This window comes from Chiroxiphia lanceolata, assembly GCF_009829145.1.
Source record: "Chiroxiphia lanceolata isolate bChiLan1 chromosome W unlocalized genomic scaffold, bChiLan1.pri scaffold_48_arrow_ctg1, whole genome shotgun sequence".
Taxonomy (NCBI): domain Eukaryota; kingdom Metazoa; phylum Chordata; class Aves; order Passeriformes; family Pipridae; genus Chiroxiphia; species Chiroxiphia lanceolata.
In genome coordinates this window covers 33,598-51,355 of record NW_022476502.1, presented here as the reverse complement: position 1 = coordinate 51,355, position 17,758 = coordinate 33,598, and the positions used below count along the sequence as shown (strand labels likewise).

General features: G+C 49.6%; 1 long non-coding RNA gene and 1 pseudogene across 1 annotated transcript; both read left to right on the top strand.

Moving 5' to 3' along the window:
* Positions 1-3,922: 3,922 nt before the first annotated feature.
* On the top strand, positions 3,923-5,613 carry LOC116781481 (annotated as a pseudogene).
* Positions 5,614-11,720: 6,107 nt separating this feature from the next.
* LOC116781489 lies at positions 11,721-15,719 on the top strand. Its single transcript, XR_004354893.1, has 4 exons — positions 11,721-11,835; positions 11,952-11,958; positions 12,163-12,168; positions 15,707-15,719. It is a non-coding gene; the product is annotated as an uncharacterized LOC116781489 (long non-coding RNA).
* The last annotated feature ends 2,039 nt before the right edge of the window (positions 15,720-17,758 follow it).

Sequence of the window (17,758 nt, the reverse complement as noted above, 5' to 3'; positions counted from 1 at the left end):
CCATAGGAATGGGAATCAGAGAATCCCAGAATCAGCTGGGTTGGAAAAGACCTCCAAGATCATCAAGTCCAACCCTTGATCCAACCCCGCTGTGCTTCCCAGACCATGGCACTGATGCCACATCCACTCTCACCTTCAACACCTCCAGGGATGGTGACTCCACCCCCTCCCTGCCCAGCCCATTCCAATGCCTGATTACTCTCTTGGGAAAAAATTGCTTCCCAATATCCAACCTAAACCTCCCCTGGCACAGCTCAAGACCCAGCCCTCTTGTCCTACTGCTGCTTCCTGGCACAAGAGCTCTACCCCCACCTGGCTACACCCTCCTGGCAGGGACTTGCAGAGAGTCAGGAGGTCTCCCCTGAGCCTCCTCTTCTCCAGCCCCAACACCCCCAGCTCCCTCAGCCTCTCCTCACACCACTTGTGCTCCACTCCCTTCCCCAGCCTCGCTGCTCTTCTCTGCTCCTGCTCCAGCCCCTCCAGGGCCTTCCTCAACTCAGGGGCCCAGAGCTGGACACAGCACTCCAGGGGTGGCCTCACCAGCGCTCAGTCCAGCCCAACAATCCCTTCCCTGCTCCTGCTGCCACCCTCTTCCTCAGCCAGGCCACCATCCATTGGCCCTCTTGGCCACCTGGCCACACTCTGCCTCCTGTTCAGCTTCCTGTCCATCCCCATCCCAGCTCCCTTTCTGCCTGCCTGCTCTCCAGACACTCTGGCCCCAGCCCGGGGGGCTGACGGGGCTTCTTGTGGCCAAAGAAGCCCTGCTCTGGGCTGTGCAGGCATTTGTGCTTCTGCCTGTCTCACACACACACAAAACTGTCTGGTTAGTGCTGCCCTCAGGAAAACCCCCCAACCTCGCTCCAGCTAAAGCCGTGGAATTTGTCTTTGTTTCCCTTGGGTTCAGGGTCAGGCTGTGCCTGTGTCCAGCCCAGAGGCTCAGAAAAGCATTTCTCCCCTCCCACTGCACTCTGGTGCTGCAGACAGGACCCAGGCACTGGTGGCACTGGGAGTGAACAGCAGAGTGTTTCCAGGGGCTCTCTGAACAGTCACAAGTGTCCAAAGAAACCAGCACAAGTGTCCACAGGAGTCCCAGTCCTTCATCCCTGAATGAGCTTGTTCAGCCCAGGAAAAACTGTCTAAGTTTTATTTCCATGGATGTCTAGAGATGAGTTAAGGGGAGCTCAGACCTTTGGGTGAGGAAGGATTTGTTTACTCTGGAGCATTTGAACTCAGCCTTTGTTCCTGGTTTCTTCCCACTGTTTCAGAGCAGTTCATTTCCCAGGGGGAAAGCTCTGATTCCCCAGCACAGTCAGGTTCTCCTGAGCTCAGGATCTTTCACTGGTCTCATTTTTCTCCAGTATTAATTCTGTGCCAAATTCTTACTTCCTAGGTCAGTGAAATGTTAGAAGATAATCTCCCCTGGATCTTGGAGAGAACACTTCTAGACTTCTTTATTCTATTGATTTCTTCCCTAATAGTTATGGATGACAGGACACTGTAAGAGATTGTTCCATCTCTGGCTTGTTTTTACATTGACCAGTGTAATGAACAAATGGTAATTGGCCGCCCTGCCGAGGCGTGAGAGGTGTTAATGGGGCAAGTAAACACCTTGGGCAAGGCTTCTTCGAAGCAGTTTAAAGTTGCACAAGTGGCATTTAACCACTGCACACTAATGAGCCCAGTGCCCAGTGAACGGACACCGGCTTTAGCCTTTAGCAGGGCTGCCTTCATCCACTTCGGGGGACATTTTGGGCTGCTTGCTGGCCCCCCTGGAGAGTCTCCAACAGAAAGTTGCTACATTTTTCCGCCTTGGCAGAGCCAGCCTGCCTGGATACCAGCTGCTTAACCAATGGACACCGTGGAAAGATCTGCCCGGAGCCAAACTGGCCAGTGAGAGCCCACCGGGGGTGTTTAAGGCAGTGCCCAGAATTGTTGTGGGGTCCAGTCCAGTCGCCCAGCGTCCCGTGCTGGCTGCTGGTCCCACTCCTCACTCTGTCCTGCTTGGCTCCGTCTCGCCTGCCTCCGTCCTGCTCCGTCCTGCCTGCGTCTGCTGCTCGTCTCCAGTCTGTTCACCCCCTGCTTCTCTCCAGGGATCCTTCCCTGACTGCCCGAAAGCTGACTACAGCTGGTCCTATCACTGCTGCTGGTAAGCTTTTTGCACTTTATGCCTTTTTTTTTTCCTTAACTCTCCCTCTCCTTCTCCCTCCCCTCTCCCCCCCCCCACTTTTACTGTTCCTTATTGTTGCAAACAAAGCTAATTGGCTGTTTGTGATCTAACATTGGAGTTTTGTGCCTTAATCTCACCTTCAAAGTAATCCTCTAAAAGAACCTGGTTACAGCCTCAGAAGGGTCTGTGCCATCTAATTGGTGTAGTCCCAGGATACCTCAAAGGCAGAGTGTTGGTCTCCACCAGATATTTTCGTAGTTTGTATTATTACTTTGGTGGCAGGAGGAATTAAGCAAGGCGTGTTTCCCCCCAATTAGTTTTCGGTGTTGGTGGAGGAGGGGTGTAAAAGTTTAATTTTGCTGCATCTAATTTTTGATGTGAAGATTAAATCTCTTGGGCCCCTCCCCAGGAGAGGAGTCTGCAAGCCCTCGGGGCCCCTCCCAGGAAAGGAGTCTCTAACCCCATGGGCCCCTCCCAGGAGAGGAACCTCTAACCCCATGGGCCCCTCCCAGGAAAGGAGTCTCTAACCCTGTGGGCCCCTCCCAGGGGAGGAGCCTCAAACCCTGTGGGCCCCTCCCAGGGGAGGAGCCTCTAACCCCGTGGGCCCCTCCCAGGAGAGGAACCTCAAACCCTGTGGGCCCCTCCCAGGGGAGGAGCCTCTAGCCCCATGGGCCCCTCCCAGGGGAGGAGCCTCAAACCCTGTGGGCCCCTCCCAGGGGAGGAGCCTCGAACCCCATGGGCCCCTCCCAGGGGAGGAGCCTCAAACCCTGTGGGCCCCTCCCAGGGGAGGAGCCTGCCCAACCCCTCTCGGGGCCCCTCCCCCAGGGGGCAGGGCCTGAATTTTCAATTCTTAGTTGGTAACATAGTTTTAAGTGGTAACTTTCTAGGGTGAGGAGTGAATATTTTTTGTGGAAAACCACCCTGTCCACCGTCCCTCCAGTGATATAATCCCAAAAGGGTTGTATCAGGATCCCAACTGCACCAAAACCTGAAGGTAACCAACATCCCTCCCTCCTTGCTGGACAACCGGCACTAGTGGAATTGCCTACAGTTGGAGCTGTACCAGTGGTACTTAGTGGTCCCTTAAATGCACTCACCTGGAGAGCAAAGGATGCTTCTAACAAGAAACATAAAATGAGTGCAAGGTGGATCAGCCCTGCATTTTCTCTTGCAGGTGATTATCCTGAGAAAGGTGCTCCAGGACTTTCATGGAAAGCGTTTGGTTTGGACTATGTTTTGCTGTTTTGGTGTTGGGATTGTTAGCAATCACAGTTATGGTATGGGGGCGGGGGTCTTCTTGCTATTTCTGAGGGGGATTTTTGCCTGAATCTTGGTGGTTTCAGTTTTTCTGGGCTGATTCTTGGTGTTTTGGAGGTTTTTATGATGCCTGTTGAGTTCTAGAGATGGACTTGGGCAGGAGGAACCCCCAAGCCAACGCGCTCAGCCCTTGTTTTCCCCCCATCAGGATTTGTCCTTCCCAAAGCTTGGGAGGATGGAGGAGGAGGCTGCAAGGAAGAGGAAGATGCCTTGGGCCCCCCAAGCAGGTGAGGAGGAAGTCAGTGGCCCTTTGGGCCGGTGCTGTGCTGGCTCTGGCAGCCGAGCACGGCCCCGGCTGCAGGACAACCCCGCTGCCGCCGCCGTCCTGCCGGGGCCGGAGTTGGGGGGATGTCCTTGGCCTTCCCTGTGGGCCAGAGGCAAATCCCCTCCCTGTCCTTCTTGCTTCCTGCCCCAGGCCCCGAGCTGAGGAGGGAGAGCCCGGAGGACAAATCCCCCCAGCAGAGCCTGGTGGGAGAGGCCGTTTTGAAGGGCTCCACGGTGCAGGAAGGCAGCGGGGAGGAAAAGGGCTGGAGATCCTCCCGCAGGAGGGGCTCCAAAGCCAGCCCAGGGTGCTCTGAGGAGGAAAGACCCAGCCTGTGCGGGGAAGGTGGCCGGAGCTTGAGCCAGAGCTCAGACCTGGTGGAGCCTGAGCAGCCTCCCAGCAGGGAGAAGCCCTTCAGGTGCTTGGAGTGTGGAAAGAGCTTCAGGCAGAGCTCCTACCTGCTCCGACACCAGCACGTCCACACTGGGGAACGGCCCTACATGTGTGGGGAATGTGAAAAGAGCTTCAGGCAGAACTCTGACCTGCTCCGACACCAGATGATCCACACTGGGGAACGGCCCCATACATGTGAGGAATGTGGGAAAAGCTTCAGGCAGAGCTCCCAACTCCGCATACACCAGCGCATCCACAGTGGGGAACGGCCCTACACGTGTGAGGAATGTGAGAAAAGCTTCAGGCAGAGTTCCCACCGCCGCAGACACCAGCTCATCCATACTGGGGAACGGCCCTACCAGTGTGGAGAATGTGAGAAGAGGTTTCAGACCAGCTCACATCTCCTCCTGCATGAGCAGATTCACACAGATGAGAGGCCCTTCCGCTGCACCGACTGCGGGAAGGGCTTCACCAGAATCGACAACCTCGCCACTCACCGGCGCATCCACACCGGGGAGAGGCCCTACAAGTGTGGGGAGTGTGGGAAGAGCTTCACTGACACCTCTACCTTGACCAAACACCAACAGACCCACCAGTAAGAGAAACCCTACCAGTGCCTTCACCTGCAGGAAGAGCTTCGGCCGCTGCTTCCACCCCGAATGAACCCCCTGATGGGGAGGCAACCCCTGGAGTCCAGTGACTGTCACTCCATCCCTTTCGACCACAAAAGGCCAGTCCCCTTTCCCAGGGGCAGGTTCTGCCAACAAAACCGTTCCTGAGGGGGTGTGTGGAGATTCCTGCCTTGGCTGGGGACCCCCCAAGGTCACTCCTGGAGGTTGAGAGCAGAGTTCTCCCCACCAGCGTTGGTCTGGGGGAGTTCCATCCATCTCTAATTAAGAATTCTTGCTTTTGTTTCAGCTTTAGTAGAATTGCTTCAACATTTGCTTTAGTGTAGAGCCCTGTCCTATCTTATCCTGTACTCCTGGTAGTTTTAGTGTTTCTATTGTGCAGTAAATAATTCTTCTAAAAATCTGTGGTCTGATCATTTGTAACCCTAAATAATTCATTTCTATCAATAGATCTGATTTGCCATCATTAAAACCTGGGGGACAAAAGCGTTTCAGTCACACCTCTGTAATTCCTCTAAACTGAAAGTGTTGGCATGATCCAAGGCTGAGATTGGATCCAGCAGCCCCCAGCACCCCACAGGAAGTTGGGAGCTCAGGGGGTCCACCCCCCTTTCCCAGTCCCCCTGTGCCCCAAGATCCCCGTGGGACCGTCAGACCCACCAGACCACCTCCCCTTTTCCACTCTTCTCCCTGTTCCTTCCACTTTTCCATGGTCCTCTCGATCCCCAGCCCAACCAGGATCACTCTGAAGTCTCAACCCCTACTTTTTTCCCGCTCTCCCACCCCTTCCACATCATCCCCACACTCCCCAGCCCCCTCATGCTCAGTTTGGGGGTCCCACCCTCCCCTTTCCCCACTCTTCTGACCTCTCACACCCATTTCCCATCACCCCCCAAACCTCAGTGCCCCTCCCCCTCCACTTTTGGGGGGGTCCCACTCCCCTCCCACTCAGTTTGGGGTCCCACCACCCCTTTATCCCCTCTGACCCCCCTTTTCCCACCGACCTCCCCCTTCCCACCCCCCACTCACCAGAGAGCTCCTCGCCCGCAGCCGGGGGGGCTCCCAGCACCACCAGTGCCCAGAGAAGTCCCCCCAGAAAAGGGGTTGGGGGGGTCCTGGGTGGGCTCTGAGTGTGTTTGGGGGTCCTTAGGGGGCTGTGGGGAGGTTTTAGGGAAGTTCTCAGCACGTTTTGGTGTGAGCTGGGTGGTTTATTGAGGGGCAGGTGCCCTCCCAAAGCCCCCCCAGAGCGGGTTGACACAGGGAGGACACAGGGGAGTCCCCATTCCCGATCCATCCCGGGGCCGGTTCTGCCCCAAACTCAGCTCCACCCCACGGAGACCCTCCAAGCCCCTCCCCCACTGCCCCCAATCCTGGGACTGGGGAGAACTGGGAAGCTTTACTGGGATCACTGGGAGCAGCCGGGTGGAGGCAGAGTGCCAGCAGGGGAGGGGGGGACACACGACCCCCCCAAAATCCTCACAGGGACGGGGGGGGTCCAGACTGGGCCCGAGGCCCCGGGGAGGGGCTGCGGCCGCCGGCGGCTCAGGAGCTCTGTGGGGAGAGAAAAGGGGGTGACACCGGGGTGGGGGGTCCCCGGGGGGGCACAGACGCTCTGGGGGGACACACGACCCCCTGGGACCCCCCTCACCTTCTGGCGCAGGTAGAAGCCGAGCCCCAGCGCCAGGGAGACGAAGGCCAAGAGGAAGCCCCCGGCCCCTCCTTGGGAGCAATTCCTCAGGCTGATGGAGCCCAGCAGGGCCGGGGCCGCCGGCGGTGTCCGATCCCGGCAGGAAGCGGGGAGGGCCCCGGGGAGCGGCGGCGGCGGGCGGGGCCCTGGGGGAGCCGCCCCGAGGGGTCCCCGCCGCCCGTGGCACTGAAGGAGCCGCCCCGGGACGGGCCCTGGCGGGGGTCGCCAGAGACGGGGGGCAAGCTCTGAACAGAATCAGCTCCGGAGAATAAAGCGAGGAAAACCAAAGAGCCGCGCCGGGGGATTTTTTTTTTGTCCCTGATGTTTCTACAGAGTACTTAAATTTTACTCTACATTTCAGAGCTTTTTAATCCAGTGCTCACAAACAAATCTACATCTTGATGACAGAGTTCACATTTAACAATACAGACAGCATAATGCTACTGGTCATTAAGCTTTTACTACCTGCTTTTATACAGTAGTCTGAGCTGTAGTTTTGCTGTGGTGGTTCTGATTCCTAAACTTAAATGCAGTTATACCACGTTTGTAGGAAGCAGGGCCCAGTCTTCACATAAGGTTAAATACATAACACTGGAATCTCTGCTGTTAACAGACACAAACATGTCTATTGAACCTGTATATTTTGGAATTTGGTTCTGTTGCTGTATTTACTTGGTAAAATGCTGTGAAACAGATCTGGAGAGGGCATTTTTGTTTCCATTTGTGAATGGTATTACTGCATTTTGAGGGTGTGCACTGATTAGTTTTGATCTAAAAGACTACCATTTGCATCATGTTAGGGCTCCAGTCACAAAAGATTTTGTAAGGGTTGAGCTGTATTCTCAGAAATTATTGTCTTTCCAGTGTTGGTTGGTTGTTTTTTTTCTGGCCAGAAAAAGCCTGTGTCTGTTTTTGCTGGTAGGGGCAGAAACACTTTGAACCTGGAAAATAAGTATGGTATCTTAGTTGTAATTTTAAGTAAAGGTAGTAGCTTTTGAGAGAAAAAATGCATTCCTAATTCATTACTGATTCTTTCAACACGGAGTTTTGTGAGTATGTTTCAGTGCAAACAGTGTCTCTAAAGTTGAGTATGGTCATTGTGTTGGAAGAAGTTTAATCAGAGACCTTTCATATGACAGAGAAGAACAACTCTGAGCTGGCTCTGAGTGGTGGTTGCTGGAACCGGGCTCGGTGATGTTTATGCAGGCGTGCCCACAGGGCTGGGTGTTTAATGCCCTTGCAGTTCAGCAAAACTTGCTTTACGAAAGGACTAAACCCCCAAACACTGTCGAGGTCTGGGCACCCTCCCAGATTTACTAATGCAGAGCTCCGACAGCGCAGCCCTTCGCTCGTTAAAATGAGGCTGAGCGAGTGCACTCTGATCCCTGCACACTCACAGAGGAAATGGAGCAGTTCTGGAGCTTTTATTTCTCTGTCTTATATCTAAATACACACATCTAAACATCCAAATATTCGCACAGGGTGTAGATGTAATACATATATATATATGTATATATACGTTAGGATGCAGCTCTAATCTGTACAGGAACACACAGAGCTGTATTCGCTCCCAGTTTCACCCAGGATGTTAAGGAATGGATCTGAGTGCTCGTTTTGTTAGGAATGTCTTTTTTTTTTTTTTAGCTAAGTAGAAAAGGAGGCTTTCAATTTTAAAATAGTTAATTACATAATTTTAATGTTTTTATATATCATATTATATATACATAATCAAATTCCAGCCCGTCCGCCCCCTCCCTTTTCCCCGCAAAAGCAACTCGCACGGCAATGAAAAGCTGAGATACCCGGAGGCTCCGGCAGGCTGCGCTTGGCGTTATTATTGTGTTTCCCCCGGCGCCGAGCAGTTCCAAAGGTCGGGGAAACGGCGACCGGGACAGCGCCGGGAGCCGAGCCCGGCTGCCGCCCCGGCCAAACTCCGCGACCGGCGGCGGCGGCGCAAACTTCAATCCGCCACCTTTGTGGGCAATCCTTCCCCGGGAGCCTGCCCAGGGACCCGCCGAGGTTAGGGCCGGGCGGGAGGGCGAGCAGAGAGGGACAGGGAGGGAGGGAGCGCGGGCAGCCCCCACAGCCCCATCCGGCGGCGCGGGCAGGGCCCGGGCTCTGCCCCGGCGGCCGCCGCCGCCTCAGGCCGCTGCCCCGCCTGCCCCTGCCCCCGGCGCCTGATTGGCCGCCGCCCCACCAATGGGCGGCCCCGCCAGGCCGGGGATGCAAATGTCCCGCTCTGCTGCATATTCATGACTCGGGGCGGGGCTTTGAGGCCTCGATCGGCGCACGCGCGAACTGTCGGTCCCCGCCCGTGCCGAGCGCGCGGGGTCGGCCCCGGGAGCTTTGCTGTTCCCCGCGGGGCGCACGGAGGGTTTGTCGCCGGGCGCGCACGGGCTCGGCAGAACTCTGCCCGCCGGAGCCGCTCTGCCCGCACCGCCAGGAAGAGCAGGTACCGCTCCCCGCCCCCAGCCCAGCGCCGCACGCCGCCTGCCCCAAACCGTGCCGGGCGCCTCAGCCGCGGGAGGGAGCCCGCGCCGCGCTGGGGCCACGCCGGGAGCGGCCTCGGCGCGGTGGCTGCGGCCGGCGCGGGGTGACCGCCCTGCCCGGGGGGGCGGCGGGTGGCACTTGGCGGGGTCCCTCCGCTCCTGCTTTTCCCTGCGGACGCTCTTGAAGGAGCCGCAGGTCTTGGCTGGCACCTCTCAGGTACCTGGCGGAGCGACCCAGGGCAGCGGGAATTTACTGACCCCCAGGAGCTTAATTCAACCCTTTACAGGGGGGCTTAGGGACAGGAATGCACCTCTGCTTGGGAGCCCCCTGCAAAGGGTCCACCCAAAAACACAGGGAACCTTCAAACACAGCTGCTCCCCAGCCGGAGTGCTGGTTGAAGCTTAGGGCTTTAAAACACTGATTTGGAATGGAATATGTGTTTGTCTCTTTTTAACGTAAGCATGTTTTATTTCTTGACTTTGTTTCAAGTAGACATAATTTTTAAGTATGTGTATGTTCTTTAACCCGAATTCCATTTGGATCTTTCCCTGAAAAACTGAGATCCTTTGATCTGGTATGAACTCCGAATCAAGTGGGAAGAGTTTTTCTGAGGTTTTTCTCAAATAGCAGGCTTAGGGAAAGAAGGGCCTCCGATACTTTGGGGGAGCTGTGGAGAGCTGAGCTGGAAGGCCAGGAAAAGAACAAAACCATCCCTGTGCACAAATCTGGAAAGATGAAGGAGCTTCGGGAAGCCCTTCACGTCTGCAAAGGGTTTAGTCTTTTTTAACAGCTTACAGGAGATGGTGGCTCTGAGCCTCCTCCCCTTCCAATTCAGCTTTTGTTTGCAATGTCTTAGGTGTTGAAGGACACGGGGAACCAGATGTAGGAGTTTGTTTTCTGCCTCTTTCGCTTGTTCCTGTGTTGTGCAGAGACCTTGCTTGTTGGAGTGCTGGGGTCTGTTCCTGGCAGCAGTGACAAGGCCGAGTGCAGGAACAAGGAGGTATCTGGTACAACCCACTTGTCTGAAGCAAACAGTGTCTTTTAGGACTTTCTGGGTATCTGAGGCACCTGCTGTTTAGATCTGCAGCAGACTTGCTGGTGGGCTACAGTAGGACCTGTGAGCAGGATGGAGAGAAAAACACCCATGAAAAATGGCGAAAGAGAGGCCTCGTCCACTTCTCCTCACCAGCTGGGTCCCCCCTGAGGCAGGCTGGGCAGGACTGGCATGGAATGATGGGACAGGGTTATCCCTGTGTCACTGGCTGTCAGGCTGAACCTCTGGGTCTGCATTTTCCAGCCCACTGAAAGCTGAGGTGAAGCAGTGAGTAGTGGCAAAGCTGCAAATTGCAAGTCAGCCCCAGCAAGACCTGCATTTTAAAAATGTTCTTCTAACATGTTCCTTGCCAGCAGCAGTAAGTTGCTTGGCTGGGAAGAGGGATAAAAACACCTTTGATCTGTGTAAAATTTGGGTTAGGAAACTTACAAGTGCTCCTTGGCTTTTTATTAGAAGCAATGAAAAATGTTGAGCTGTCAAATGGTTATGTAATTACATACTTCTCCTACTTATTGAATAATTATATACTTCTTATAATTGCTGAGTAATCACTCTGCTATAACTAGAATTTAATGTTAAAACTAATTGGATAATTACTGTATATTAACGTTGTTATACAGGCAACTTGGAGTAGAGCGTTATCCTTTTAATTCCTATTCTGTTACTCAAAACTGTCTTTTTAAAATCTAGTATAGTTAGCCATTGGAAGAAAGATTAATGATGGAATAAAAATATCAGCGGAGGAAACACATGTTTTCCTTCCAGGTTCAGGTGGATGAAAATAAAAATATTAACATGTTGAAACTGTGCTGTAGATAGAAAAAGTTTAATTTTCTCATGAATTTGGCATATCTTTCAGGGGACTGCAGGCCATGCTGGAAAGCAGGTGTTACTGCGGGTGACCTTTTCTGCTCTATGCAATGAGTTGGCTTATAAACTCCTAAGGGAAGCATTTTTCTAGAGAATGCAAAAATTTTACAAGTGTATCATAGGCACAAGAATTAACACTAACGTTTGGAATTTGCAGTTATCACACAACTTTTCTAGAAGATAAGTAATTTTTGAGAGCTGGCTCCTGTTTGCAGTATCGAGCAGTCAGCTCTGCAGCTGCAGAGTTGCTTCATGGGTTGGTTTGCTTATTTTCCAAGGTTTACAGGTACTGTAATAAACTATGGTAAGTGGCATTGTTTATCAAACAGGATGTTCTGCTTAAACCGCTAGGCTAAGGCAAAGGCTAAACCACAAAAAGTTGTGCAAACGCTTATGCAAGGTATATCTTAAGCTTACCATGTTCCGAGAATTTAAAGGGCAACCCATATAAGGAAGATGACTGCTGTCAGAACTAGAGGGCAAGAAGAGGACACCCGAGGAAGACGTCTTACTTCATCCTGAACGACCACCTGGAGGCAGAAACGACCCCCTAGCAACAGCCCAGACATGCGCAGAGTACTATAACCACATCACAGAAGACGGAACTGGAAGGATATAAATAGATACTTGCTTAACATGTTAGTGCGGCAGTTGGTGGAGCGGAGACTCCCCTGTCGCCCAGCGCTGCATTTGCTCATATTCTGCTTGCTGTATTAATAAATTCCAATTGATAATTTGATCAGTTGTGGTCTAAATTTATAACAATTTGGTGCCGTGACTCGGATCAGGAACGGTGGGCTGCGGCTCTTCGGGGAGGCGCCCCGCGCTTGTCCACGGCCCCGTGGGAGACCGACGGCTCACTGCACCCTGACCGACGAACCTAAATTTGGAATATTGAGCAAAGGAAGAACCGGTCAAATCCCGTAATATTTTGTGCACAAAAGTCCGGACGAAGACGCAGGACGCGTAAGTGTATCGCGATTTTGGTTCGCGGGGATTACCGTTCGGGCGGGATTGGGATTCCTGGAATATAACGAATGAGAGGCTCGACACACTGAGCCAAGTGAGAGCGGACCCTTTAGTACTGTGGTTCCCATCTCCCGCGAGGGACTGGGCCAGGAATAAGGGGAACGAGTGCGTGTGTGGTTGTAGATATTCCAGAAGATGGGGGCAGAAGACAGCAAGCCTTCTGTCACCCATGGGAAGGGTACCTCTGTACCTAGGAATACCCCTCTTGCTTATATCTTAGGTAATTGGAAATACTTCCCGGGAACAATAGGGAAGAACAAGCAGAAAATGGTTATATATTGTACTAAGATATGGGGAGGGAAGAAAATTGTAAAAAATGTCTTCTGGCCGGTTTATGGGTCTGGAGAAGACTGGGTAAGGCAACAGTTAAAACTTTGGTTTAATAATAAAAAACCCCTCAACTCGAAGCGGAACCCTCTGGGAGATAGACAGTCTGCACTAGGCAGCTGCGGCTCTCAGAGCAGAAGCAATCTTGTTAGGGACTTGTCTACCACAGTAAAAGAGGAACCTCTGGGTGAGGGTAAAAATAATGAGAAAGAGGAACCCCAGAGAGAGATTGGAAATAGTTCTCTGGAGGAAAAGAGATTAATAAAAAGAGGCTTTGAAGTTAGGTCGCAGGGGATTCCACCTGAAAGCCCCCTTGGTAAGCTCCTTAAAAATTGGAGCTACTACTCCTGTACTTTTAGAAGATCGAAAGACAAGATGGTCTATTATTGCATTGAAGAATGGGGAGGTAGAAAAATTGGAAATACCACTTACTGGCCAACATACGGCACTTTTGAGGACTGGGTCTGTGAACTTTTAAATTGGTATGTCAGTGATAAAAGACCCTTTTGTCCAGAAGAAAGTTTTTATGCTGTCATCTGGTTGGAGGCCAGTGAAAAGAATTATTTATTCCCCTTAAGGGAAAATAAGCAGGGGGACTCATTTAAGAATTTAGTGTCTTGGAACTCTCCTCCACCTTATATACCCCCTTGCAATGGAGGGAGTGTGACCATGCCAGGTGCCCCGGCGGAGTTAGAGTGGGGGTCTACCATCTTACCTACACAGGAACGAGGAGGAGTAGTTATCTTATCTCCTACCTCTATACATGCCACTATAGAAAAGCTTAACGAAATGAGTTTCAATATGACTGAGCCTGAAGATTTTAAAGATCCTTTACCTCACTCCCAATTATACCCCCTCTGGGAGACAACATTACCAGGCAGACAAGATGAAATAGAGTTTGTGTCCGAACTGTTAAATTCCGGAGATGTCCGGGCATTTAAAAGAGAAATGGGAAGTCTATTAGCAGACCCTATTGGAGTCTCCGAAAGATTTGATCAGTTCCTAGGACCCAATCTTTACACCTGGGATGAAATGCAATCAATTCTAAGCCAATTATTTACTACTGAAGAACGAGACATGATTAGGTGGGCTGGGATGAGAATCTGGGACTCGCAGCACGCCCAGGGACCACAGCAGAAACCAAGTGGCCACTCTGGAGACCTGATTGGGATGATCAAGACCCGGCCCACCGAACCAATATGCAAGATTTAAGAACAATAGTGATTCAGGGTATTAGGGAAGCTGTGTCTCATGGTCAAAATATTAATAAAGTATTTAATGAGATGCAAAAGAAGGATGAGAGTCCTACTGAATAGCTAGAGAGATTAAGAAAAGCTCTCCAGCTGTATTCAGGTGTCAACCCTGACAACCCATCAGGACAAATATGGCTTAAGCTACAGTTTGTGGCAAAATCATGGGAAGACATTAGAAAGAAAATTGAAAAGTTAGAAAATTGGCAAGATAGAGGACTGGATGAGTTGTTGAGAGAAGCCCAAAAGGTATATGTAAGAAGAAAGGAAGAGGGTAATAAACGACAAGTAAAGATGATGGAGGCAGCAGTAAGAGAAGACCATAGAGGGATGCTCAAAGACCGTAAATTTCCGGGAATGAGCAGAGAGAAAGAGGTGGCAAGGCGAGAACAAAGAAGTTGTTTCCATTGTGGGAAAAAAGGCTATGTGAAGAGTTGTAGACAACAGATTCGAGATGAAAAAGGCTTGAAGGAGAAATAAGACAGTCAAGAGCTCTATATTTTAAGGGACTGTAGTCATCCTGAGCCCTTGATGAAATTAAAATTAAGTCCCTGTAAACAGGAGTTCACCTTTTTAGTCGATACAGAAACTGAAAAGTCAACAGTTAAACAAATCCCTAATTCCTATAGAGCATCATCTGAAAGAGTGCAAGTAATTAGAGCAAAGAAAACTATTTAAAATAAGTAAAATTAAAATTGTGGTATTTAAAAATAAATTTAGTATAGGTGAACTCTTGCTCGTCTCGAAAGCGGAGTATAATCTGTTGGGACGAGATTAAATGATTAAATCCTAAACGAATTAAAGGTATTATAAACCTGCAGATTCCAAAGACAAAAATGATAAATTCGATATTGGTACTACTTAACACATTATGTAGAGGCATTCCCTACCTCAAGGGTTACAGCCAACCAAGTTACAAAAGTAAAGAATGAATGGGAAACTAAAAACAATTCTTTTATCTGTGGCCTTGCTAATCATTCGGACAAGGCCTCGGGCAGACTTAGGTGGATCAACCTTTGAAACGATGTATGGAATGCCCTACTGAATCGAAGAACCCTAAAAGCATGTGGTAATAAGTGAGAATGGTATTAACGAATATATTTTTTCAACAGTTGACCACCTTTAGATCTAAAAATCCATAACATCGAGCCAAGAGACTGGGTAATAGTAAAAAACTTGGAAAAACAAAGGGACATTAAAACCTAGATGGAAAGGACTTCATTTTGTTTTGTTTACTATAGAAACAACAATTTGAGCTGCAGAATGTGAATGGACACATGCCAGTCACGTCAATGGATCAGTGAATCCCTCACGATGGAAAATAATCAGCATTTCTAGAGACACCAAACTGGTCCTGAGAAGATAGGCTATGATAGAGACATTGAGTAATTTCTTTGCTGCTAATTTAAATTTTTGCTGCTAATTTAATTTTTGCTGCTAATTTTATTTTAGAACTAAGTATTTACTAGTATTTATGGTATAGTGGGATTCTTTTTATCATTGTTTGTATATTATCTATGGAGAATTGCGAAGTGGGGCCAGGGCTTACTATAAGACTCGGGGGACGAGCAGACCCGGAATACCTTTATTGCCACGATATCAACATACCGGGTTGTGAATGCTACCCATTCATTTGTGTCAAGTGTAAAAGGTGCCAAGAGAAGTGGTGGACGCACTGTAGAGGAGGATTTCCTCCTAGAGGAATCTGCGAGCAGTGCTACCGAACAGAACGAAATTTTACTATTTGGGCATTGAAAAACAACGGGGATCCCGTAGAAATCCCCCAGATGGTGGAGTTATTTTGCATTTGGAATTAATCCTCAATATTTCTGTTTCCACCTAAATGAACCAGCGCCTTTTTGTGGTAGATATAGTAAAAATCCAGTGCCGACGGGAGATCAGTGCCTTGCTGTGTGTCGGGTATATGGTAAAAGCTGCCTCGTGGTCCGCATACGGCTCACTAAAAATAAAAGGCATATTCCTACCTGGGACTCCTGCTGCCGAGAAGATGGAACACCCTGTGACTCGAGGCAACCGAGCCGACAGGCGAGGCAGAGGAGGAAATCCCGGAGAAGAAGGAAAAAGCCTAAGCCATGGGACACGCAGGCTGCAATGGCCGAATTCCCCCAGGACTGGTAAAAGTAAGAGGGCTGGTAATACCCAAATTAATAAAAGAATTGGAATTAATAAAAGTCAAAGTTTTTCTCTAGGCACTATTTACATAATTGCAGTAGCAACACCAATACATGCGGGTAACCCCCATGAACCAATGACTTGGAAAATTTCCAACTTGCAAACTTCTACAGTAATACAAAGCCATACTGCATCAGGAATTTCACTGTACACTTATATTCCCTAATACCTATTGAAGCTGGAGGATGTGTTGGACAAACATGCCCGACATTGAGCAAGAAGCAAGCGCAGTGTAAGGCATTTTATATTTGTCCAGCCTCTAATCCAGGAAAGAGCTATTGTAATTATCCAGGGCATTATTTTTGTGGGTATTGGGGTTGTGAAACCATTGCCTCCGATTGGTCTACCAGAGGAGACAGATATATAGATGTGACCTGGGGACCTCCCGGTTGTATTAAACCAAAACATAGCTATTCAGGAGGGGTACAAGGATCTTGTGGTAGACCTATATGTGAAAGAATAGAAATAATTGTTAAACGACCAGAAAGTGATGAATGGTTAGCTGGGAAAATGTGGGGAATTAGATTTTGGGAACCGGGAGAAGACAGAGGGAGTTTCTTTAGGATTGTTAAAGAAAGAACCCCTTATGACCCTTTCCCGGTGGGACCAAACCCAGTTTTGAATCCCCCTGCTCCTAAAGAGGAAGTTATTCCGCCCCATTCTCCGGACAGAACCATCCCTACTCTAGGAAGTGATACATCAAATACTAATGAGACCCCTGAACCCAGGCTATCACAACCCAAAGAACCCCTATGGGATTTAATGCAAACTTCTTACCAGGCTCTTAACAAAAGTAAACCAAACCTTACATTAGATTGTTGGCTATGCTATAATGTCAAGCCGCCTTACTTTGAGGCCATAGGAAAACCTAATAAAGTCCGATGGTCAAATGGATCGAATCCTCTGGAATGCAAATGGGAAGAACAGAGAAATCATACCCAGGGGATAACAATACAAATGGTGACAGGCAAAGGTAGATGTATCGGAACTGTTCCTATTAAGTACCAACCTCTATGACAGCAACATAGAAATAAAAGTGACAAATGGGTAATACCATCAGGAGGAGCCAAATGGGTATGCTCAGACATAGGAGTAACTCCATGCCTATCTCTCAATGTCTTTAATGAAAGTGTATTTTGTATCCAAGTAATTATCATACCCAGGATCATGTATCACACCTCAGAAGATGTATTTCGGCACTTTGAAGGAGGACTATCCAGACAAGTCAGAGAGCCTTTTACTGCGGTAACTATAGCAACCTTGTTGATTGCAGGAGGAGTGGGAGCAGGAACTGGAATAGCTTCTTTGGTAAAGGGAAAAGAGATACAAAATTTACAACTAGCTGTTGAATAGAGCAATCTATACAAAACTTAGCTGCATCTGTTAAGTCACTATCGGAAGTCGTTTTGCAGAATAGAAGAGGGCTAGATTTATTATTTCTAAAAGAAGGAGGGTTATGTGTAGCCCTTAGAGAGGAATGCTGCTCCTATGCTGATCATACAGGGGTAGTACAAGATGCTATGGCAGAATTAAGGAAGCGGTTAGAACAAAGGAAGAAAGATAGAGAAAGTAATCGATCATGGTATGAAAACTGGTTTAATGTTTCCCCATGGCTAACCACCCTGCTTTCAACCTTAGCGGGCCCAATAATCATGATCATACTAGGACTAGTGTTTGGACCATGCATTTTAAAGTATATTTTGCGCTTTATTAAAGAACGCTTTGAGATTGCAAAATTGTTAATGATTACTTCGAGATACAGTGTTGTAACCACTGATGAAGCTGATAATGATTTTGATTATGTGCGCGATAATTGTTGTAAGCGAGAAAGTAAAGTTTGATAAACAAATTTTGATTGTGAAAAAGAAAAAGGGGGGATTGTAATAAACTATGGTAAGTGGCATTGTTTATCAAACAGGATGTTCTGCTTAAACCGCTAGGCTAAGGCAAAGGCTAAACCACAAAAAGTTATGCAAACGCTTATGCAAGGTATATCTTAAGCTTACCATGTTCCGAGAATTTAAAGGGCAACCCATATAAGGAAGATGACTGCTGTCAGAGCTAGAGGGCAAGAAGAGGACACCCGAGGA